The sequence below is a fragment of the Triticum urartu genome, unplaced genomic scaffold (genome assembly GCF_056163025.1).
Source record: "Triticum urartu cultivar PI428250 unplaced genomic scaffold, HENAU_Tu73 scaffold576, whole genome shotgun sequence".
NCBI classification, from domain to species: Eukaryota; Viridiplantae; Streptophyta; class Magnoliopsida; order Poales; family Poaceae; genus Triticum; species Triticum urartu.
The window spans coordinates 1-25,777 of NW_028260760.1; the positions used below are offsets into that span (position 1 = coordinate 1).

At 36.6% G+C, this 25,777-nt stretch overlaps 8 non-coding genes across 8 annotated transcripts; 4 read left to right on the top strand and 4 right to left on the bottom strand.

Annotated features, from left to right (window-relative positions):
- Positions 1–13,743: 13,743 nt before the first annotated feature.
- Positions 13,744–13,814, top strand: TRNAC-GCA (transfer RNA cysteine (anticodon GCA)). Its single transcript has one exon. It is a non-coding gene; the product is annotated as a tRNA-Cys (tRNA).
- Positions 13,815–16,413: 2,599 nt separating this feature from the next.
- TRNAD-GUC (transfer RNA aspartic acid (anticodon GUC)) lies at positions 16,414–16,487 on the bottom strand. Its single transcript has one exon. It is a non-coding gene; the product is annotated as a tRNA-Asp (tRNA).
- Positions 16,488–16,845: 358 nt separating this feature from the next.
- Positions 16,846–16,927, bottom strand: TRNAY-GUA (transfer RNA tyrosine (anticodon GUA)). The gene has a single exon. It is a non-coding gene; the product is annotated as a tRNA-Tyr (tRNA).
- Positions 16,928–17,434: 507 nt separating this feature from the next.
- On the bottom strand, positions 17,435–17,506 carry TRNAT-GGU (transfer RNA threonine (anticodon GGU)). The gene has a single exon. It is a non-coding gene; the product is annotated as a tRNA-Thr (tRNA).
- Positions 17,507–19,465: 1,959 nt separating this feature from the next.
- TRNAM-CAU (transfer RNA methionine (anticodon CAU)) lies at positions 19,466–19,539 on the top strand. Its single transcript has one exon. It is a non-coding gene; the product is annotated as a tRNA-Met (tRNA).
- A 452-nt stretch (positions 19,540–19,991) lies between these two features.
- TRNAG-GCC (transfer RNA glycine (anticodon GCC)) lies at positions 19,992–20,062 on the bottom strand. Its single transcript has one exon. It is a non-coding gene; the product is annotated as a tRNA-Gly (tRNA).
- Positions 20,063–20,886: 824 nt separating this feature from the next.
- TRNAS-UGA (transfer RNA serine (anticodon UGA)) lies at positions 20,887–20,974 on the top strand. Its single transcript has one exon. It is a non-coding gene; the product is annotated as a tRNA-Ser (tRNA).
- A 3,627-nt stretch (positions 20,975–24,601) lies between these two features.
- Positions 24,602–24,689, top strand: TRNAS-GCU (transfer RNA serine (anticodon GCU)). The gene has a single exon. It is a non-coding gene; the product is annotated as a tRNA-Ser (tRNA).
- Positions 24,690–25,777: the final 1,088 nt, after the last annotated feature.

Consider the following 25,777-nt stretch of genomic DNA (forward strand, 5'->3'; position numbering starts at 1 on the left):
CAATAACAGAAGCAGCAGCAATTAGTGGATTCATGGTGAGTAGTTCCTCGTGTCAAAAAAAAGAAATGGTTAAGGATACAATCAACCAATAAATTCTTACTTCTAAGCTCTATTGGGGAGAAGTAAAGTAACTAAAAAGTACAAATTGAAATCAAATTGAAATGATAATGTGAATTGTCCGAACTACATAGAAGGGAATTCCATATCCATATATCGGATTAGATAATGAATCTAACCTAGGAATATATAATATAATATCCTATATATATACATTTGTTTCTTCTATTTTGTTTGCATATTTTCTCATTTTCTATTGAATCGGATTCTAAAATCATTGCTTAAAGTGGAAACCTGCATAAAAGAGGACTCCACTTATAGACATTAAGGATATTATAGTATAGATCTAGCCTGACTCCACCCTCCTTAATGCATATATACTTTGAAAATTCCATAATATAGTCTATTCTATTCTCTCTCCTACAACTCTAGGCTATATATTCATACGCATTTCTAACTATTTTTTTGCAACCAAGCAGATTATCTGGAACCATGCATGAATTGAGCTAAGCTGCAAAAAAAAAAAATACTATTTCCAAAAAGAGTCAATTCAATGATGACCCTCCATGGATTCACCTATATAGGCTGCGGCTAATGTTGCAAAAATAAGAGCTTGAATACCGCTTGTAAATAATCCAAGAAACATGACCGGTATAGGGATTACTAAGGGGACTAAAGAAACAAGAACAACAACGACTAATTCATCCGCCAATATATTCCCGAAAAGTCGAAAGCTAAGCGATAATGGTTTTGTGAAATCTTCTAGGATGTTAATTGGTAAAAGGATTGGAGTTGGTTTAATATATTTCTCGAAATAGCTCAATCCTTTTTTGCTAAGACCAGCATAAAAATATGCCGCTGACGTGAGTAAAGCTAAAGCAACAGTAGTATTTATATCATTCGTGGGCGCTGCTAATTCCCCATGGGGTAACTCTATAATTTTCCAAGGTAAAAGAGCACCCGACCAATTCGAAACAAAAATAAAAAGGAACATAGTTCCAATAAAGGGAACCCAGGGACCATATTCTTCTCCAATCTGAGTTTTGCTCAAGTCTCGAATAAACTCAAGGACATATTCAAAAAAATTCTGACCGTCGGTCGGGATGGTTTGTGGATTCCGAACAGCTATGACAACTGAACCTAGCAAGATAGTAATTACGACCCAAGAAGTGATGAGTACTTGGGCATGAATTTGGAAACCTCCTATTTGCCAATAGAAGTGTTGGCCTACTTCTACACCCGATATATCGTATAACCCCTTGAGTGTTTTAATGGAACAAGGTATAATATTCATATTGTCCTCTGATAAAAATTGAACTTCAAAAAAGGAATTCTTTTGATTCAACCATCTCTTTCTCAACTCAGCAACTTGAAGTATTAATCTTATATTTAGGATACCAAGAAAGCACATCAGATCATAATATATATCAATACCCTCTAATATATATCAATATTCCCCTTCTTTTTTCTATGCAAAAAAAATTCTATGCAAAAAAAAAGATATAGTAAAGTAAGTGATTCCATAAATTTACGCAGTTGCCCAAGAATTCACTATATATTCTTAATCAACGATTTCTTATATAGAGAGAACGGCCCTCACAAATTGAAAATACTAATTTGTTAAGAATCAATCGAATTGAAGTCATAGTGTCATCGTTGGCTGGAATCGATATATTCGCGAGATCCGGGTCACAATTTGTATCGACTAAAGAAATAGTAGGAATCCCCAAAATGGCACATTCCCGAAGAGCTATATACTCTTTTTGCTGATCAAGGACGATCACAATGTCTGGCAATCTCGTCATATATTTGATCCCGCCGAGATACCTTTGCAAAGTAGATAATTTTCTCTTCAAGATTGCCACATCTCTTTTTGGGAGATGGTGGAATTTTCCCATTTTTTCTTCTGCTCTTAAGTCTCTAAATTGAGAAAGTCTAGTTTTCGTAATCGACCAATTCGTTAACATACCACTGAACCACTTTTTATTAACATAATGACAACGAGCCCTTATTGCAGCTGATGCTACTAAATCTGTTGCTCTTTTTTTGGTACCAACAATTAAGAAACTTTTTCCCTGACTTGCTGCATCAAAAACTAAATCACAAGCTTCTGATAAAAAACGAGCCGTTCTAGCGAGATTTATAATATGAGTACCTTTACGCTTTGCCGAAATGTAAGGGGCCATTTTAGGATTCCATTTCTTAATACCATGACCAAAATGAACTCCTGCTTCTATCATCTCTTTCAAATTAATGTTCCAATATCTTCTTGTCATTTTTTCCACACTTCCTTTTTTTTAATCCTACCATTCCATTACGGAATTTAGTTCTTTTTGAAGATTAAGAAAGATCCGAAATAGCTTGAAATAAATAATAATTGTTCCGAGAGAACCTTGTACTAAGATAAGAGTTGGCCATTGATACATGGTATAAACATAACCACCTTAATGAATTAACTGACTTGTTTTACTTATTAAAATAAAAATCTTAAAAATCTAAAATTTGACCTGTTAGTGTTCTAAGTTCAAAAGTCTAGTAAAGTAAAAAATATTTTTATGGGGGTTCTTATGTCTCATAAAAATTGTTTGTTACGTCAGAATCTGAAGAAACTAATTCTGTATGGAGAAACAAAAAATCTCTCATTTCCGACGCGAATAGATTTTTTTTTTTTATTTCGAAATAAAGGTTCTTGTCTTGTGGGGAACGATGCACAAATTTTTGGAATCCGGTACCAACAGGTATAATCCCCCCCAGAACTACGTTTTCTTTCAAGCCTTTCAACCAATCAATGCGACCTCGTAGGGCAGCTTTTGCTAAAACTCGAGCAGTTTCTTGAAAACTTGCTTCAGATATGAAACTTTGGGTATTCAGGGAAGCCCTTGTTATTCCCAATAAGATTGCCCGATAATAGATCGATTCATCCAAAGCTCGTCCTGCTCGTTCCGCTCGCAATAGTCCGATTAATTCCCCAGGCGAAAAAACATTAGACATTCCATCTTCGGAAACCCGCACTTTTGATGTTACTTGGCGTATAATAATCTCTATATGTCTATTATGGATCTGTACCCCTTGGGATCGATAAACCTTTTGGATTTTATTAACCAAAGAGATACGACTTTGGGCTATGGTTAGCTCAGCTCCAATCAAGAATCCCCAAGGGACCCCAAGAATTCTTGGTATACGCTCATTCCAATCCTCAATTCTCCTTTCGAGATTCGGGGATAATGAATCAATTGAACGCGCTTCAAAGATTTGTTCCACTTTTGGAAGACCTTGCGTTATGTCACTAGATCTCGATTTTTCATATATAAACGTAACTAACCTATCTCCCTTGTAAAGGATTTCTCCATAATGACCATTAACAGTTGCTCCTGTAGTGGCCAAATAAGGTTTAGCTGCTCTTATAACAAAGGAATTCATATTTACAATGAAAATTTGACCGGATTTTTTTATGTGCGATTTAAATAGACATACATTTTCACAAATAAATTGTCCAAGGTGAATTATTGCCAATGTCTCTTCCCAAGAATCATGATGGACAAAGTGACAATTCAAAAGGAATGGATCCAACATTATGTTACTATCGAAATTAGAAATCCTTTTATTTTCATCTATTAAAGAGTATTTAAGTTCTTGAAGTACTTGGAAGGTTTGTTTTAAATTGTCAACGAACAAATATTTTTTTAACAGGATTTTATTATGCGTTAGTAAATAGTAAGATGAAGAAAAATGCGATATACTAGCTACAATAGCGCCTAAGGGCCCAAAAATTTCTCGAATAGGAATTCTAGGATTCCATTCTTTTATCGCATTGGGATGTTTTGAATTCTTGAATAAACCAATTCGAGAACAGTTGGATGCCGACAAAATCATCAAAGAGTGGTATTCTTTATTTCGATTCAACAAAGTGCCAATAGCTTCTGGATGTTGGCTAAGTGATTCAATCTTCGCCTTGGAATAAAAAGAATTGATATTGGCGCGATCTAACCTATTATGGGGAATCGGTCCTGCACTTGTCCTACCATACCTTTTTCGTGTATACGAAATAGTGGACTTGACTAACTCAATTCTTAGGAAATCGCGAATAAGATCATTTGCTCTTACCTCAACAAGGGAAGCACCAGCCTTTTCTTTTTCTTCTTGTTCCCAATTCACTACTAAGCAAGTTCTAACAAATTGACTATTTGTGTGATAAATTCTTTGAGTTAACTTGCTATTTTCATGAGAAATAAAATTGACAAGTCGAATTTGGAGATTATTTTCTTCTTGCAAGAGATCCTGCGGGAAAAGTGTTGCTAAATTTCTTCCTTCGTCCATTTCATATGCCACTGTAGGGCGAACGGAAACAAAATACTTTTCCTTGCTCTTGAGAATTTTTTTCCGTTGAACATAGACCCAATTTTTCCTTTTTTTTGATTCCTTAGAATCTTTTTTTTGTCTTTCTGGCGGTATCAAACAGCCACCTAATATCTTATCCGCCTCTTCAGGAAAATGAATATCTCCGGAAAATATTTTGAGTTCCGTATGGCTTTTTTTTCTCTTCACTCGGACCAGTCCGCCTAGTCGACTTCTTGTATTTTTTGTGAGTTGTGTATTCACTCCAATAATACTATTGTCAAGTATCTTTAGGGATGAAGATCTCGGCAAGATATGAAGTTCTTGAAGAATGAAAAAAAACCGATCTACTTCTTTTTGGTATTTTAGACTAAATTCTTTTGTTCCTCGATGCTCAATCAAACCCTCTTTTTTTAAGATGGAATCTTCCTCTGGGCTCTCGTATTCGTCCTCTGAATCTTCTTCTGAGTCTTCCTCTAAAGTACCATATTTTTCCTCTGCGCTTTCCCCGGGGCTGCCATATTCGTCTTCTGAGTCTTCCTCTAGAGTTCCATATTCGTCCTCTTGGGTCCTATATTTGCTCTCTGGGCTCCCATATTCCTCTTCTGAGTCTTTCTCTAAAGTCCTATATTCGTTCTCTGGGTTCCCATATTCGTTTTCTGGGCTCCCATATTCGTCTTCTAGGGTTTCATATTCGTATTCGTCTTCTAGGATTCCATATTTAGATTCTTCTAGGGTTTCATATTCATATTCGTCCTCTCGGGTCCTGTATTCGTCTTCTAGGGTCTCATATTCCTCTTCTGAGTCTTCCGCTCGAGTCCTATATTCTTCTTCTAGGGTCCTATATCTAAATTTAACAATTCCTGAACCCTTTTTATCTTTTCTGTATCGGGGATCGTCAAAATAAGCAAAAATAGTATTTCTACGTAAAACACCCATAAGGGGGATTTCAATCGAAATCCCAAAACAGGATATTAGTTCTTTCTCTTGTTCTTGATGATATTGTAATGGAATGACGAACCTATTTCTTCGCTTTTTCGCCAACAAATCTGAATTATCTTGAAAAATAGAAGGATAGATAAAATTCCAATGGCCATTGGACATGATTCGATCCGACGTTGAATAATCAAGAATTTCCCTATCTTTTTTACCATAAGTATTCATTTGATCTTGATCCTTGTGGAGTGAAAAAGACGCTATACTGGATCTGCACATACTTACTGACAATATCCATAAATGGCTTGTTTTTGGTAATCGGCGAAGATTACCATATTGATATTCGGGCGCATGGTAAACATCAGTACTCCAGTGCATTTCGCCGTCTGATTCAGAATAAATATGCTTTTGTACCCTTTCTTTAAAATGTAAAGTGGACGTTCCGGCACGAATCTCCGCAATTACTTGTTCGGATTTTACATATTGATCATTTTGCACTAGAATCAAGCTTTTTGAGGGAATATTCACACTATATAGAATATCTTGACTCTGAATAGTTACATGCAAGTCTATATAACATAGAAAAGCAGGCTGCCCATGACGGGTACGTGTGGGGTGAACCAAATTCTCATTGAATTTTATTTTTCCATTCGAAGGGGATCGTACAAGGTCGGCAGTACCCCCTGTGAATACTCCGCCAGTATGAAAAGTTCTTAATGTTAGTTGAGTCCCTGGCTCCCCAATTGATTGACCTGCAATAATACCTACGGCTTCTCCCAATTCGACCAGATCACTATGAGTAGGACTCCGGCCATAGCATAATTGACAGATCCAAGAAGTGCTTCGGCAAGTAAAGGGGGTTCTAATATATATTGGTTGTGCTCGAAATGGTTGTGCTCGAAAGGCAGTTATGAATCGATTGACTAATCCAATTCCAATATCTTGATTTCGCGCGGCAATGCATCGTGAACCGATATATATATCGTCTGCTAATACACGACCAATTAGTGTTTGGACAAAAAGTTTTTCCGTCATCCCATTTTGAGGACTTACAGAAATACCTCGGATAGTACCACAATCTCTTCTACGCACAATAATATGTTGAACTACTTCAACAAGTCTACGTGTAAGATATCCAGCATCTGCTGTTCGCACAGCAGTATCTACAACCCCTTTGCGGGCTCCATAGCAGGAAATTATATATTCTGTCAAAGAAAGTCCCTCGCGTAAATTGCTTTGAATAGGTAAATCAATCATTTGTCCTTGAGGGTCCGACATTAATCCTCTCATACCTACTAATTGGTGTACTTGAGATGCATTTCCTCTGGCTCCTGAAAAAGACATTAGATAGACTGGATTAGAAGGATCCGTTATCCGAAAATTTGAATTCATTTCTTGTTTCAAATATTCACTTGTCGCATACCATATCTCAACAGATTGGCGTAATTTTTCTACCGCGTGTACAGCCCCATAATAATAGTGTTTCTCCAAAAGAAAACTCTGTTGTTCCGCGTCTTGGACTAACCATCCCTTAGAGGGTATTGTTAAAAGATCCTCGATTCCTAACGAAATCGATGTAGTAGTGGCTTGATGGAAGCCCAGAGTCTTTAGTTGATCCAGTATATGGGATGTATATCCCATTCCAAAATGATCTATTAATCTGCTAATAAGTCGTTTCATACCAGTTCCGTCTATCTCTTTATTATGAAAGACCAGATTGGCCCGTTCCGCCATACATAAGTACCCCCTTTTCGGCTGAGTAGGATTCGACAATTGCTGAGTAGGATTCGACAATGGGCCTGAGTCAGTGATTCGAAAATTTAATTAACTTAATTGCCTCAATCTCAATCTGGATTCGCGTGGCAAATAATGATGATACTAGGGAAATCGGAATGCCCCCCGAAAGGGGAGGGGCATCGCCGAATCTAACTTTCTTGTTTAGGTAGTGTATGAATAGGCCTGACTAAATCCTTGTATGGCTTCCTCTATTTCTCTATAAAAAGAAATATGACCAAGAGTGGTTCGAATGTATATCGAACGAATTTCTTTTTTTCTATTTCCCATTATTAGATAGTGGGCATAAATCTCATGATAAGTCCCCAAAGATTCATATTGAACTTCAATCGGAACTTCTCTTGACCCAATGACGCGTTGATCCAGGTTCCATCGTAGCCACAAGGGACTATCTAAACTGATTAGTTTTTGTCTATAAGCTCCCAGTGCATCATAAGAACTAGAAAAATGGGGTTCTTTATCTTTCCTATATTTAAAATTATTATTATTATTGTAATTTACTTTTAGATTTGGGTAGTTTCTGCAACTATTATATCTATTTGCACAAATACCTCGACGCTTTCCAATCGTTAATACATAAAGCCCGATAAGCATGTCTTGGGTTGGTACGCAAATAGGATCCCCAATAGCGGGAGATAAGAGATTCATATGAGAAAACATAAGTAAACGGGCTTCTGCCTGAGCTTCCAAGGATAAAGGTAGATGAACAGCCATTTGATCTCCATCAAAGTCCGCATTGAAACCCTTACACACTAATGGGTGTAAAGAAATAGTACGCCCCTCTACTAAAGTGGGTTGAAAGGCCTGTATGCCTAATCTATGCAGGGTAGGTGCTCTATTTAACAGTACAGGATGTCCCCGCATAACTTCTTGAAGTATTTCCCATACAATGGGTTCTTTTTCCCAAATTTTCCTTTTAGCAATCCTTACATTAGAAGTGGCGCGTTTCGTGATTAAATCGCGAATTACAAATAGCTGAAAAAGCTTTATTGCTATCTCTAGAGGTAATCCACATTGATGTAATGAAAGCGAAGGACCCACAACAATGACAGAACGCCCCGAGTAATCGACCCGTTTCCCAAGCAGAGTCTCGCGAAACCTTCCCTCTTTACCTTCAATTACATCTGAAAGTGATTTGTATACTTTATTGTGACCATCCCTCGTCGGTTGCCCGCGGGACCCACTATCAAGAAGTGTATCCACGGCTTCTTGTACCAATTTTTCCTGGCACATTACTAAATCTGCTGGCGCTAATTCACTTCTTTTTAATAGATAGGCAAGATTGTTGTTCCGACGGATAACTCTCTTATAAAGTTCATTAATGTCTGAAGTCACTACTTTATCTCCAGACCTATAAACAATAGGTCTCAATTCGGGAGGAAGAACCGGTAATAAGCACAAAACCATCCATTCTGGTTCTACATTTGTTTGAATAAAATGTTTCGCCAATTGCATGCGTCTAATCAAAAAAACTTTTCTTATTCGTCTTTTTCTATCTTCCCACTCATCTCCACTATACCCCTCGTCTTCTAATTCCTTCCATTCGACCAAAGAATTCTCTATAATAATTCGCAAATCCAAATCTGCTAATTGTTCTCTAATAGCACCTGCTCCTGTCGCAATTTCCCGATTTCGAAATGTTGCAAAGCCTGGGGTAGAAAAAAAGGGAGAAATGCTGTGGTTACAGGATGCAATTTCCTCTTCGAATAAACCTCGTAATCGTAAAAAAGTGGGTTTTTTAGTGCTGGGCCTAGCAAAAGAGAAATCGCCGTATACTAGGCCCTCCAACTTCTTAAGAGGTTTATCTAAAAGATTCGCGATATAACTAGGAAGACCTTTCAAATACCACACATGAGTCACGGGACATGCGAGTTTGATGTATCCCATTTGATATCTTCGTATCCGAGAATCCACAAATTCGACCCCGCATTTTTGGCAAAATCTTTCGTCTTCGTTTTCAGCTCCGCTCGCTCGAGAATTGCCACAAGCGCAAATCCCGCTTTTTATGGGTCCAAAGATTCTTTCGCAAAACAATCCATCTTTTTCTGGTTTATCGGTTTTATAATGAAAAGTAGAGGGCCTTGTGACTTCGCCAACGACTTCTCCATTAGGTAGGTTTTTGTTAGCCCAAGCCTTTATTTGTTGAGGGGAAACGAGTCCAATTTGAAGTTGTTGATGTTTATATTGGTCAATCATAAAATAGAAATAAGAAAAGAATTTATATTTATTCCGATCAAACTTCCTCCCTATTAACCTGGAAGTTCTTTTCAGATACAAGGAAATGATTCAGTTCTAGAGCCAAAGATCGTAGTTCTCGAACGAGCACTCGAAAAGATTCTGGAGGATCCTCATGATTAGGTATTCTTTTTCCCCAGATCGTAGCATTAAGTATTTCTTGGCGAGCTATAAGATGGTCAGATTTATAAGTAAGTATCTCTTGTAAAATATGAGCAACACCAAATCCTTCTAAAGCCCAAACTTCCATTTCTCCTACTCGTTGTCCCCCTTGCTTGGCTCTTCCTCTAACCGGTTGTTGTGTAACAAGTGAGTAGGGCCCAGTAGAACGCCCATGAATTTTCTCATCAACTTGATGAATTAATTTTAAGATATAGGACTTCCCTATTAGAACAGGTTGCTCAAAGGGGTCGCCTGTTCTTCCATCAAATATTCTGCTTTTTCCCGGGTACTCGGGTTCAAATACCCATGGATTTTTTGTTTCTTTACTGGCTTCATATAATTCTGAAAACACAAGTTTTCTTGAAGCCTCTTGCTCATATCTCTCATCAAAGGGTGCTATTCTATAATGTTTCTTTAGCAGATCCCCCGCTAATCCGAGCGAGCTTTCAAATATTTGTCCCACATTCATTCGGGAGGGTACTCCTAAGGGATTGAAGACCATATCAACGGGTGTTCCATCTTGCAAATAGGGCATATCTTGCCTAGGCAAAATTTTGGAAATGATCCCTTTATTCCCATGTCTTCCGGCTACTTTATCCCCAACTTTGATTTCACGTTTCTGTAAAATATATACACGAACCATTATGTCGAGCGGGTCCCTTTGGATCCATTTCACATCGATAACGCGCCCTCTTCCACCTATAGGTAATTTCAGAGAAGTTTCTTTTGAAGTGGAAACCTCAAGGCCAAATATGGCCCGTAATAATCCAGCTTCCGCGATATAAGATGATTCGCTCGCTATCTGAGGCGTTAATTTACCTACTAAAATATCACCAGTTTCTACCCAGGATCCCAACCTAACAACTCCATTTCTGTCCAAATTGCGGAGTAAATGTTCTTCTAGATGTGGTATTTCTTTAGTGATTTTTTCAGCGGAGCCCTGGCTTGTCGTATCCGTCTGAATTTCATATTTCCGGATGTGAAAAGAGGTATAAATATCTTCATATACCAAACGTTCGCTAATTAGTACTGCGTCTTCAAAATTGTAACCTTCCCATGGCATATAAGCTACTAATACGTTTTTTCCTAAAGCAAGTTCGCCCCCAATTGTAGCAGCTCCTTCTGCTAAAATTTGTCCTTTTTTAATGGATTTACCCCGTGGAACCCGGGGTTTTTGGTGCATACAAGTATTTTTGTTAGAGCGACGGTGGTTAACTAAAGGAATACTTATAGTCTTCCCACTACTTGATAAAAGTATCTTATGACTATCAGTAGAAATGATCTTTCCCTCGCGTTCGGCTATAATGGAAACCCTCGAATCTAGAGCTGTTTGGCGTTCCAATCCAGTTCCAACAATGCATTTCTCGGACCGAGAAAGCGGAACTGCTTGGCGCTGCATATTAGAACTCATTAAAGCCCGATTCGCATCATTGTGCTCAATAAAAGGAATGAGAGAACCCCCAATAGAAAAATATTGGAAAGGAAAAATACTTCTAACATGAATCTGTTCCCATGCAATAGTCAAGAATTCTTGACGGTATCTAGCCGGAACAACCTGTTCTTCCTGAATACCTTGATTCAAGGACAAAGAATTTCCTGCTGCTATCATATAATATTCATCTCTATTTGGTGATAGATAAACCACCTGTCTCTCTTTTTTTTCTTTTGCTTTCTCAGCAGATATTTCATAAAACGGACTCTCTATGGATCCCCACAAGTGATCAATTCTCGCATGAATTGTTAAGGATCCAGTAAGTCCAACATTGATTCCTTCAGACGTGTCAATTGGACAAATACGCCCATAGTGACTCGGATGAATATCTCGGCTCCGAAAACTTGCGGTTCTCCCCGTCAACCCTCCAGGACCTAAACAACTCACTTTTCGCCCATGAACAGTTTGTGTCAATGGATTCGTTTGATCAAAAACTTGAGATAACGGGTATGTGCCAAAAAAGGTCTCATAAGTAGTTATTAATAAAATTGAAGTTGAAGTTGGAGTTACCAAAGTTTGGGGAGTCGGTTTCGATTGACGTATGAATACTCTACGAATAGTTTTTTGAACTGCATGTTGTAAACGACCAAGAGCCAATCCGAATTGATCTTGTAACAGATCCGCAACCGAACGAATACGTTTATTTTTCAAGTGATTCATATCGTCATCGTCAAGTATACCCGTTCCAAATTTCATTCCAATCAAATGATCCGTAGCGGCCAATACATCTCGTGGTAACAAGAATGTATTGTTCTGAGGAATATCAAGATTAAGTCTCCGATTCATATTTCGTCGACCAATCCTTCCTAATTCACATTTTTGTTGAAAAAATTTCTTTTGTAATTCCTCGCATAAGGACTCCGAAAATACCAGGTCCCCACCTACACAAGCAAATTGTTGATAAAACTCCAAAATAGCTTTTTCTTTTGACTCAATCCTCTTCTTCTCTTTAGCATTCGGGAAAGACAAGAAAATTTCAGGGTAGGAAACATTATCCAGAATTTCTCTTAGATTCGAACCCATAGCTGATGATAGAACTAGAATAGATATCTTTTGTTTTCTACTCACGCGAGCCCATATCCTTTCTTTTTTATCAATTGCTAATTCCGATCTCCCCCCCCAATCTGATATTATAGTGCCAGTGTAGATAGAAATTCCCTTATGATCTAATTCCGAGCGGTAGTAAATACCAGGACTTAGCAATATTTGATTGATCACAATTCGGTATATTCCATTTATAATAAAGGTTCCTAAGGAATTCATTATAGGAATGTTTCCGATAGAAATGGTTTGCTTTTGCACATCGAAACCAAAAATTAATCTCGCAGATACATATAATTCGGAAGAATAGGTGAGTGATTCATACACAGCATCTCTTTCTTTTATCGAGGGTTCTAGCAGTTGATATCCTTTCGCAAATAATTGAAATGCAATTTCGTGATCTGGATCTTTAATTGTTGGAAACTTGTCAAGTTCTTCTGCCAAGGCTTGATTAATGAACCTACAAAATCCCTCGAATTGGATCTGACTAAATCCGGGTATTGTGGACATTCCCTCGTTTCCATTCCGGAGCATCTTAATCTTAAGTTTCCTGTTTATCAAAGAAAAATTCCATTATCAGCTCACTCTTCATCAATCCCTATGGATCGATCTAGCAATCATGGAATCTATATTCTGTTTACTGAATCACATGAAATTCTAGGGAACTCCACATACGTATTTCATATATGTATTTCATACATATGAATAGAGACCATTTGGACGAAAGTTCGAGTTTGCCAGGGGTACAAATGAAATGAAAATGAATTGATAAAACATTCCTACAAAAAAAATTCTGCCACTTATACTTTATGTTATGATATTCTAATCAGATTGGATGGCAAAGATTTCTCATTTTATCTCCTTTCTATGAATGTAATAAAGCCGTAATATAATATACTAGAAAGTTTGACTTTACTTCGATTTAGAATAGCGTGCTTACTTTAATTTCTCAAAATAATTTGAGGGTTCTTTTTTATTTCGGATCGGAGTAGTATAATTGCTAGAAAATTCAGTATTTCATTGTGGAATTCTAAAATAAAGTAAGTCCCTTTTTTAAGTACATGCCAATCTAGTTATCCACCTCTCCCCATATCCATGCTTTTCTTTTATCGTAATTTCACTTGGGTACGCCAAGATAGTCAGGTTATACTCTATATCAGAGCAAATTTCCTTTTTTTATTCAAGATATTTAATTTAATACTTTGAAAAATTAAAGCATGATTCCCCATAGAGATATGTACATAAAGGGGATCTTTGGATAATAATGCTGTTCGGACCTAAAGTTTACCTATACACGGATTAAGCATAAAGCCATAATATTTTATTATGCCATTGAAGGGGGGGGAGATAATACCGATTTAAGAGTAGTTCACTACTGCAATAAAAAAAAGAGAATTCTAGTTAACGGTTCCAATTTATTCTGAATTTTGCAGCCTGTGAATAGAAATCCACTTTTTCTTCTTTTTCATCTCAATAGAAAGAAATGGGAAGTTTTATTGTGTTAACAATGTATGTTTTAAGATAGAATCTATCGAGGAGAATAATAGAAACTGGATCAAAAAAAGCAGGAATAGATTTTTTGAAAAAGATTGGAAAAAAGTAAGTAGAATTATATTCAAAATAAAAGGGGCTTTTCGTAAGAAAACGTGGATGAATACTTGCTGTTTTCTAGATTTTTGATCGGATTTTTTGGCGGCATGGCCAAGCGGTAAGGCAGGGGACTGCAAATCCTTTATCCCCAGTTCAAATCTGGGTGCCGCCTGATCAATAAAATACTTAGGTTTTTTTTATAGTGCTGATCGAATTCGATAAATTTTTACTTCGCATAAGTTCGGGCAAGAGAGTAACTGGGCCTGCCGATACTGGGTTTAGAGAAACCATACCATAGTTCTATCCTCAAACTAGGGTTAGGGTTTGTTTTGACGGTAGTGGCCAAAATGGTTATCAATAGGGGTGAGGTAGTGTTTCCTTATTCTTTTATTATATGAATTTGAATTGGTTCTTAATTGAGATTCGATTTGATAATTTTAAAATACGAGGATAAGATGTCAGAAATCTTGGTATCCAAAGAAAGGTCCCTAAGGGGCATTCTTTTTTTTTTTCAATCTAAGATTCAAGAAGGGACTCCACGAAAGAATATCAAGACTTACTAATTATTATACATTTTTTTATCGTACATCTTATGTTACCTACATACACTAAAGTAAGGACTACTTAATTCTAACGAGAATCAGATTAAATAGGTCGATCAAAAATCAATTTAGGAGTTGTATTATGGATAAAATCTCTTCATTCTTTCATAGAATGATACAAAGCAAGGCTGCAGGGTTTAGGTCAAAAATAAACATTAGGTAAGGTAGGTATCCAATAAATATTTATCTATCGATAATTTTATGGTATATTCGGGCGTCCTTTGCTTAAAAAAAAAAAAAAGAGTAACAAAAGGAATAAAAAATCTTCCTATTCCCGCTTCTTCTATTCAGGACATCATTCCCGTACTCTTTCTTTTTTAAGGAAAAAAGGGCTATAGTATCTCGTATTTTTAATGCTCTCTAATTCTACCAGAATTCCTATAAGAATTTGTTAGGAGTAAATTCCTTGAACTGATTGATCCATGGCCTTAGGGCGGAATCCCTTTTTGACTCTGTACCCTTGATTCCACTATGATTATTGATCAATAGTAGAATAATCCCTTCATAGAAATAGGAGACATAATTTAGATGGATATAGTAAGTCTCGCTTGGGCTGCTTTAATGGTAGTCTTTACATTTTCTCTTTCACTAGTAGTATGGGGAAGGAGTGGACTCTAGGGATACTACTAATTGATTAAGTAATCAAATTGTTGTATCAATTCTTTTCTTTAATGGATCATTTTGCATTAATCATTTTGTCAAACGTTATTCTTTAATCTTTTTCTTTAGTTTTGTTTCACTCCTGTAAGAAACTCTTGTATTGTAAGTTGTAATGTAAGAAAGAGCCATTATACCAATTCAGAATTTCTACTAGAAATGACGAATGGTTAAAAAAAGTTCTATACATAAGAAAATTAGACTTTCTTCCACGGAACTATTCACGGCATATCACACATTTTCCATTTCCTTTTACTTTTTACTATAGTCTATTCTTCATATTATTTTTCTTTCCTTCCATGGATTCTTTGGTCAAGAATTGTCTTAGATTTTTTTATTTTGACCTGATTGAAATTAAGTGGATGCAATGAAAAAAGAAATTGAATTAGACTACTTAACTATTTCAATCTACTAATCTATTCTATGTAGATTCAAAGATAATATAATAGAAAGAATCTAAAGTGTCGTAGAAAAAACTATATGTAGTTCTTTCTACCACACTTTAAGATTCCAACCAGATCCTTTCATTTAAGACTTGGATTTTTTTTATTTAATCCCTTTTTAATTTCTTCAATGATTAATTGGAATTCCAATTAATTATTTTGGCTGACTGTTTTTACATAAATAATAAGTAAAAAAGAAGTAGGAACTAGAATGAACAGTGCAGTAGCAATAAATGCGAGAATATTGACTTCCATAACCTCTTTATTTTTTATTTTCACAATAACTCGGGATGTAATCCCATGGAGAGGAAAAAGGGGTATCTTGTAAATTCAAGGGTAGGGCTTGCATTCTGATAATACTGAATCAATTCAATATTATGAATATCGGATCTATCAAATCAATTCATGGATGAGAGTTATATTTCACGGATGAGAGTTATATAGTATAACATAGGAAGATCCTCTATCCACACTAAGACCAAAATGGGTTTTTTGATTGGATTAGGAATTCCCTCTTTTTTAATCCTTTTCTACTTTTTCTTTTCTATATCTCTAACCCACGAGCTTTCTTAATCTTATACTTTCTTAATCTTATACAATTTCCCTTCCTTTTTCTTATAGTTATACATACAATTATGTATGTATTATATGACCAACTTTCACTTTCTATGGGTCACATAGACATCCAAATAAGCAGTAGAAGTGAGATGGGGAAAAGAGGTCTGAAATAAAAAGGGAATACGATTTATGTATGGATTCCGGTAAAATACCGGTACTCTATTCCATAAGAGTGGAATAGGAAATTAAGATGAGGATGGTATCATCATAAAGAAAGATAGAGTAATATAATATCCTAAATTCTACTAATCCACATATCGTATGTGTGTCTTTCTTTATCGATTGGGAGTAGTGAAAAAAAAATTCCTATATGCCCTCCCTCCCTCTTTAATGAGAGATGCAAAATAAAAAAGTGAAGTAAGGGTGCCCTGTGGGTATTTGATCTTGCTCCCTGCCCCTTTTTTTCATGGAAAAAGGAAATATCAATTTCTCCATTCATTGAACCCTAGTTCGGGACTGACGGGGCTCGAACCCGCAGCTTCCGCCTTGACAGGGCGGTGCTCTGACCAATTGAACTACAATCCCCGCGGGGTGTATGGCATACCCATTCTTAAATAGAACCATAAGAAGATTCGATTCGTCTTTCGTACTCTAAGAAATAGACGAATCATATACTACATACCCACATATTATATTATACGTGGGTATAGTGAGAGTGACATAACTAGTATGTCGTGATTTTTTATCACTAAAAATGGATAATAATCCAGCCTTCAATAAGAAAAACTCTTTTGTTTGTAAGAAAGGAATGAGAGAGATATGGATTAGAAAAAAAAATTTCCCTTTTTTCTTTATCTTTTATTTCTATAGATCAGACATTTTATTTTATGGAAGAAAAACAAAAGGATTTAGTTCATACTCACGAAGCCCTAGATTTTTGGTTTGGGCCGAGCTGGATTTGAACCAGCGTAGACATTGTCAACGAATTTACAGTCCGTCCCCATTAACCACTCGGGCATCGACCCAGGAAGAATTTATTCTAGGGTTTTTGCTAATCTATGATTAACCTCCTTTCATAATACTCCCTACCCCCAGGGGAAGTCGAATCCCCGCTGCCTCCTTGAAAGAGAGATGTCCTGAACCACTAGACGATAGGGGCATCACTAGACGATAGGGCCATATACAACCGCTCGTGATTATACTATAATCATAGTATGAGCAGTTTTTTGGAATTGTCAATATACTCGAAAAGTATAAATAGATCCAAAGCAAAGAGTTTTTCCAACTTTTCTGTTATGTTTTCATCTAGGATTTTTTTTAGTTGATCGTTATAGATTAATTCTCCGTGCTTCATTTAGTGTTCATACCAAAAATGCATCCATCCCGCACTAAGTCATAAAATTCTCTAAAAATATAGAGAAAGTTTCAAAAACAAAGAAAAAAAGTGAATCAATTTAGTAGAAAAGTACTCTATCAGATTCGAACCAACGACTTACGTCTTAGCACGAGATTACTCTACCACTAATTTAAAAAGCCCTTTATCGGATTTGAACCGATGACTTATGCCTTACCATGGCATTACTCTACCACTGAGTTAAAAGGGCTTTTTATTTAATTCAAAAATTAGCCACTTGGATTTCCCATTATGGGTCTACTGCATAATGTACATATTATATATATAATATATAGAGATAGAGAGAGAGACATTATGTAGAGATTGTATATGTATATATCGATATCTTGAGAGCTCAAAATAAAATTAATAAAAAAAAACATACCCTACATAACATATCCAACTCTTCTTGGTTCAGGGTTTTCCGTTTCCGAAGACTAGTAAAATAGGCGGATTCTGGAACCCCAAGGATTCAACGGTATATGGATATGGAAAATATAAGATTTCCGATCCTAGCGGGAAAAGGCGGGGAACAGATACCCAATAGGATATAGGATCCTTGGGAGGAACTTTTGGTAATGGCCTTGATCCTCTATGCTATTTTTTATGTGTTCTTAGTTCTATTGAACTTTTTGCATTCTTTTAAACAAGAATCTAATAAACTAGAATTGAGTCAGTGGAAAAAAGGAGAGAGAGGAAAGTGTTAAATGGAGAGAGTCGACTAATCAGAGACTTTTAGGATCTTCTTTACATCAGGTAAATCTGTCGGCCCTGTCCGTTTTTTTCTTTAAGTTACGACTCTTTGCTGCTTACTTCTATCAAGCCATAGGGAAAGTCTATGATGAATTTGGAAAACTCATCTCACTCTTACTCTATGGCTCGGACTTAATGGGGGAAGAAAACATCTTCCATAATTTCTTTTTTGTTCAATTCTGGACAAAAAAGAAAAGGAAAAAAGGAATTTATAGGGACAGTGTTACCTCCCTATATCCCCTAGTTTATATTGTAGGAATAATAAAACAATTTAGCAGTCTGACACACTTACGTCCTTGCAAAGTAAATAATTATTATTGTAGTCGTAACCGTAGAATAGGATCCTAATCAAAATAAATACATTTGGTTCAGGCGCTATTAGCATGGTAAGAAAAGATTTTTTTTACAGACCAGAGGGGCTATCTAAATCCTAAAGTAAAGGCGAGCGATCGAAGTAGAAGTACCAACGGCTCAGTGTCATGAACCTTCTCCATCTGATTCAATAAGGGGGAATTAGCCTTCTTGTCAAATGGCTATCCTTGACAAAGGGTACCATTTATACCATAATCTACAATGTAGCGGGTATAGTTTAGTGGTAAAAGTGTGATTCGTTCTATTAATAACTGAATTTGAAATGATATACTTAAGGCATCCTTAAGTTTTTTATTTTTATATTCCGATGAAAACTTTAGTTCTTATAAAGGATTAAATCCTTTTCCTCTCAATAGCATATTGAGGAAGAATATACATTCTGGCGATTTGTATCCAAAGACTAATTTAAATTGCATCCAAAATAAAAATAGGATTATGAGTACAGAGTCGCGAAGCATAATTTTGCATTGGATTAAGTATTCCAATTTTGAAAATATGAGTAAAGGATCTATGGATGAAGATACAAAAAAGTTGATTTCCAATCGTAACTAAATCTTCTTAAAATAAGGAATAAGGAAGCCAAATAGCTAAAAAACGATAGTTTTGGTTTACTAGAACCATCCGCATATTGTTTCAGCTCGGTGGAAACCCAATTCTTTTCCTCAGGATCTCTTGAATGAAATTAGGGAACGAAGTAAGTAGATTAGATGAATTTAGATAGAATTTCTATCTCCTACTCTATAAGGATCATCTAGAAAGCGGAGAGCTTTGGTTCCATTCAAATAGAAAAGCTGACATAGATGTTAAGTGGTGAGAATATCCATAAAGGAGCCGAATGAAATCAAAATTTCATGTTCGGTTTTGAATTAGAGACGTTAAAAATAATCAACCAACGTCGACTATAACCCCTAGCCTTCCAAGCTAACGATGCGGGTTCGATTCCCGCTACCCGCTCCATTCTGTATAAAAGGAGTATTCTATTTGTCTAGACATGTTAGAGGCTTGTATTCAAGCCTTTTTTGTCCACCAGTTTCTGGTACTCCAGAGCGGAGTAGAGCAGTTTGGTAGCTCACGAGGCTCATAACCTTGAGGTCACGGGTTCGATTCCCGTCTCCGCACTTAGCAGTCTGTATAAAAGGACTATTCTATTTCTCTAGATATGTATGGTAGAGGGGCGTATCCAACCCTTTTTTATTCATTAGTTCCCGGCCCTAGAGGGCAAAATTGAGCAGTTTGCGAAGTCACTTGCCTTCAAAAAAAGAAGGCGCAAGGCCTCTCCCTACCCTGCAGAAAATAAAAATGAAACGAAAGGGACAGTCTACCTCTCCCTTCCCTTTAAAAAAAGTTTGCCCGTTGTTTGTCTCAGTTAATACCCAATTTTTGGAGCTCTGTTGGCGAGTTCTATTTCTGCCTCTGGAGCGCCCTCTTTTTTTGAGTGGGATGCAAAGGAAGGGTAAGATAGTAAGGGATACGGCACTAGACTAACACCTAATTAATACTTAATTTAATATAAGTAGTTAAACAGTTAACTAGACTAAACTTTTTATCATAGTACTTTGATAAATTAAGCGGGCGAGCGGCGGGAATCGAACCCGTATCTTCTCCTTGGCAAGGAGATATTTTACCATTGAACTACGCTCGCTACGGTATATATTTTATAGCGTATATCCGCCTGGGTCGACCTTCTATGTCTGGGTCGACCGTTTCATTTCATTTTCTATTATATTAGAGTTTTCCTTTTTTTATTATCTGTCAATGAATATTCTAATGGGAATGGAATTTCATAATACTGAAAGAGAAGAGCTAGCAATTCGGAACGCAAATTGCGTTTTAATACGTCTCACTATTCTAATTTTTTAGAAGAAATGGCCTTTATTATTTCTTTTTTATGGGGTTAATAAATATTAACCAAATTTCATTTAAGAAATGAGAGAATTCAGAATAGCTACGAGAAAGACTAGTCCAATCCATAATGATGTACCGGAAAATACAACATTTTTATTATTTGACCAACCATCAGGAGAAGCAAATACAAGGGGTACACTAATTACTAAGACTGAGGAAGTCGCAATTAATGCAAAAACAGCTAATTGGAAAGCAATAGTCATATTTCTAATCCTCCAAGCTACCATCAAATAAAGTTGACTACATATTTGATCCCTCACTTAAACCAAAATTGTAAAAAAATACAAGAAGTAGGAGGGGTTTAATCATGAATCCATTGATTCTTCTCTTTAATTCAAATTTATTACTTAAACCGCTTTTTTATTTGGATATGGGGGTGAGAAGAGATTATTTACTCTTTATTTCACAAGCGGGTATAGCGGATCCTGTATCCGTGTATACAGTATACAGAGATATATCGAAAAGGAACTTGTATCTGATATCTTTCTAGAGGCTAATAAATCTTTTTATTTTTTATATGGCTATGTTCTATTTGTAGGAGTAAAATAAGGATTAGGCTGTGGAGAGATGGCTGAGTGGTTGATAGCTCCGGTCTTGAAAACCGGTATAGTTCTAGGAACTATCGAGGGTTCGAATCCCTCTCTCTCCTTTTGCTTATTGAATACGTTTGTTTCTTTCATTTTTATTTATTTTTTTTTTCTGTCCCTTATCTTTCTTTCATAAAAAGGAATGAATGGCTCGGCTAGATGGAATAACCGAGCCAGAACAGAAAAAAAGTAGAACAGGTATAAATAAGAAAATCTTAGTTAAGAGGGTTCATGTAAAGAACAGGTTCCAAATCACGATCGATTCCCTTTTCAAAACCTGCTGCAGCAGCTCGGGCTCTTCCTGCATGCCATAAATGGCCCACAAAAAAGAAGAATCCTAGAACAAAATGAGAAGTTGATAACCAACTTCTAGGAGAGACATAATTAACTGCATTGATCTCGGTAGCTACGCCACCCACGGAATTTAAAGAGCCTAAAGGAGCGTGGGTCATATATTCTGCTGAGCGTCGTTCTTGCCAAGGTTGTATGTCTTTTTTCAACCTACTCAAGTCCAAACCGTTGGGGCCCCTTAGAGGTTCTAACCATGGAGCACGAAGGTCCCAAAAACGCATAGTTTCCCCTCCAAAGATAACCTCCCCAGTTGGGGAACGCATTAGATATTTACCTAAACCTGTGGGTCCTTGAGCGGATCCCACATTAGCTCCAAGACGCTGGTCTCTAACTAGAAAAGTAAATGCTTGAGCTTGAGAAGCTTCTGGCCCGGTGGGTCCATAAAACTCACTCGGATAAGCTGTATTATTGAACCATACAAAACAACAAGCGATAAAACCAAAGACAGATAAAGCAGCTAAACTATAAGACAAGTAAGCTTCTCCAGACCATACAAATGCACGGCGAGCCCATGCGAAGGGTTTGGTTAAAATATGCCAAATTCCGCCAAATACACAAATAAAACCCAACCATACATGCCCACCAATTATATCTTCTAAATCATCTACACTAACAATCCACCCTTCTCCACCAAAAGGAGATTTTAGTAAATAACCAAATATAACACTGGGACTAAGGGTCAAATTGGTAATTTTTCTTACATCTCCCCCCCCAGGGGCCCAGGTATCATATACACCGCCAAAATAAAGAGCCTTGAGTACTAGAAGAAAAGCACCTAGACCTAACAAAATTAAGTGAATACCCAAAATTGTAGTCATTTTATTTCTATCTTTCCAGACATAACCAAAGAATGGAAAAGATTCCTCAAGAGTCTCGGGTCCCAGAAGCGCGTGATAAATGCCACCGAAGCCTAAGACTGCGGAGGAAATTAGGTGAAGTACGCCAGATACAAAGTACGGAAAAGTATCTAGAACTTCCCCCCCTGGCCCTACTCCCCAACCTAGAGTAGCTAAGTGTGGAAGTAAAATCAACCCTTGTTCATACATGGGCTTTTCTGGTACGAAATGGGCCACTTCAAATAGGTTCATTGCTCCGGCCCAGAATACGATTAATCCGGCATGAGCTACATGAGCTCCAAGCAGTTTACCGGACAAATTGATAAGTCTGGCATTCCCAGCCCACCAAGCAAAGCCGGTGGTTTCTTGGTCACGACCAGCTAAAACGAAAGTTCCATTAAAGAGCGTTTCCACGTGGTAGAACCTCCTCAGGGAATATAAGATTTTCATGAGGCTGATCCTGAGCTGCCATCCACGCACGAATACCCTCGTTTAAAAGAATATTTTTGGTGTAGAAAGTCTCAAATTCAGGATCTTCCGCTGCACGGATTTCCTGGGAAACAAAGTCATAGGCACGTAAGTTCAGAGCCAAGCCAACTACGCCAATAGCACTCATCCATAAACCGGTGACGGGTACAAATAGCATAAAGAAATGTAACCAACGTTTATTGGAAAAAGCAACACCAAAGATTTGGGACCAAAAGCGGTTAGCAGTGACCATTGAATAAGTTTCTTCAGCTTGAGTTGGGTTAAAAGCACGGAAGGTATTTGCACCATCACCGTCCTCAAATAGAGTGTTTTCTACGGTCGCTCCATGAATAGCGCATAGCAGAGCCGCACCTAATACTCCGGCAACTCCCATCATATGAAATGGGTTCAACGTCCAATTATGAAATCCTTGGAAGAAAAGGATGAATCGAAATATCGCTGCTACGCCAAAACTCGGCGCAAAGAACCAACCAGATTGCCCCAGTGGATAAATAAGGAATACAGAAACAAAAACAGCAATTGGACCAGAGAATGAGATTGCATTATAAGGCCGCAATTGAACAGACCGAGCAAGTTCAAATTGGCGTAACATGAAACCTATTAGTGCAAAAGCCCCGTGGAGAGCTACAAAAGTCCATAGACCGCCTAATTGACACCAACGAGTAAAATCTCCTTGTGCTTCGGGCCCCCATAGTAGCAACAAAGAGTGTGCTAAACTATTGGCAGGGGTAGAAACTGCTGCGGTTAAGAAATTACAACCTTCCAAATAGGAACTAGCCAATCCATGGGTATACCAAGAAGTTACAAAAGTTGTCCCTGTAAACCAACCCCCTAAAGCGAAATAAGCACAAGGAAAGAGCAATAGGCCAGACCATCCTACAAAAACGAAACGGTCCCTTCGTAACCAGTCATCCATAGTATCAAATAGATCATTTTCTTCTTTAGGAATTCTACCAAGGGCTATAGTCATAGTGATCCTCCTATTCAATTACTTCAACCATTTCCGAGCACCTCATATCACTTTCCAAGGCATATGATAGTTTTATTATCTGTGGACGATTTCTTTCTCGTTCAATGCCCTTTTTCAATGGTCTCGAAGAGAGAAATTTCCCATTTTTATCTATGGAGTCACAGTCACAACCGAGGTCGTGGTAAATCCATGAATTTGATTCGATTTGTTTTTCTTATACTATTTATTTGTTTTTCTTATACTATAGAAATAGAAATAAATTGTTTTTCTTATACTATAGAAAGAAATAAACCTTTGAATTCAGCATTATTCCAAGACTCCTATTTCAAAGTCTATCTTTTAAGGGAAAAATGCAAATAAAAGTAACCCTTCTTTTCCCATTCCCTCTCTATTGCATGGGTGGAAGAACTAAAATAATAGAGGATTCTGAAAAAAAAAAATGGACCTTCGAAATCCAATTTTATGTGTAGCGCAAAGGAGTTGCGATTTCTTCTTATTCCTATAGAACATCTAGTAACAAGAATATGAAATCGTAAATAGCGAAAAATTCTTGTCTTGCGCGGTCTAAGTCTAAGGAAATAAAAAAAATTCGCTTATACAATTTCATCTACATCGAATTTATATATCAGAATAGCGGATAGAGGCATCATTAAAGGAGTCAGGTCTACTTACTTTATGCTTCTTTCCAATTTTATGGTGGATTTGATAAGAACCCTTTTTGCTTTCTTGATAAATAATCGACAAAAAAAGCGTTTTTTTTATATAACCTGCTTGTTTTATTATAATTATAACAAGTCCTATATGGAAATGCCCGCTAAAGAGAAAATCTATTTGATTGTCTCTCGGCCAATATCGATTTTTAGAAAGAAAAAACAAGAATTTTCTTCTTTTTTTATTAACATTAAGAAAAAAGAATATAATTAAAATGGAATTGGCAATATAATTTTTATAGACTTTTGAAAGAAAAAAAAGGGGTTTTTTGCAACCGTTATTTCTTATTTCTTGCCTATATCATATCACGGAAACCTTTCGCTTTGGAACGTGGAGAGATGGCTGAGTGGACTAAAGCGGCGGATTGCTAATCCGTTGTACAATTTTTTTGTACCGAGGGTTCGAATCCCTCTCTTTCCGCTCCCTTGGATCATTTGGGACTTTCGAATTGGAAAGAATTCTGACCCCCGGATTTTCTCATAGATAAATGTACGAAACAAATCCAATAAGAAAAAAAAAAACTGAATTTTTACTCCTCGCGTCCAGGATTCCGTCCTGGGTCATTAGATAAGAATCCAAAGATAAAGAGTGAAACAAAGAATATCACTACTGTATAAACAAAAAGTTTGAGAGTAAGCATTACATAATCTCCAAGATTTTTTTTTAAGGAATAGATTACCAGTTTTTCCTTACCACACGGATCCACTAGGATGGTTTTTTTTTATACCTAAAAATGCAAAAAAGAATTCTTGAAAAAAATTGCAAGAATTCTTTTATAATAAGCACTCTTATCAATAGCAAAAATAGGGTTAGGTGGTTAGGTATTGTGTAGGTACCTTTAGGTACCTGCTCAACCTAGGTGCAGGGGAGTAGAAAGGCTGATCCAAATTTATTGCTGTAGCTACCCATTCAATGTAGAAGAATTTAAATTTTAGAATCGAAGGTTCATAATATAAAAATATAAAACTTCTCGGCTTTTACCCATTTTAAAATTTTTTTGGAATGAACACATCATTCAATTTGGCATACAGAGTACTAAAGATTTCATCGAAAACTTACAGCAGCTTGCCAAACAAAGGCTAATAGAAAAAAGAATAGAGGTATAACAGGCATAATATCCACGATTGGATTGAAAATAGCATAAGCTTCGGGTAATTTGGCAAAGAAAAAACTAGTAGGATAAAGAACAGAATTAAAACAGATACAGGTTAAACTAAGTATATTAGGCATAACAAGCATTTCATTCTTGTAGAGTAAATAATTGGATTTTTCTTGAGTTATTTTTTTAAGGGAAAGAAGGAAAAGGCAGATTCAAAATCTTTTTTCTTCGGACTTTCCCAAACACAAAATACCTCCTTGTATTCGCACTCTCAAATGAGAGTGGAATAAATTCGACTTTCATATAATATCTTAATAGAATTCCATGTAATGATCAATGCATTTTTTTGATTCTATATTATCCGCATGTGTAGAATACTAGCAAGAGAATATCCCTCCTTTTTTATGTA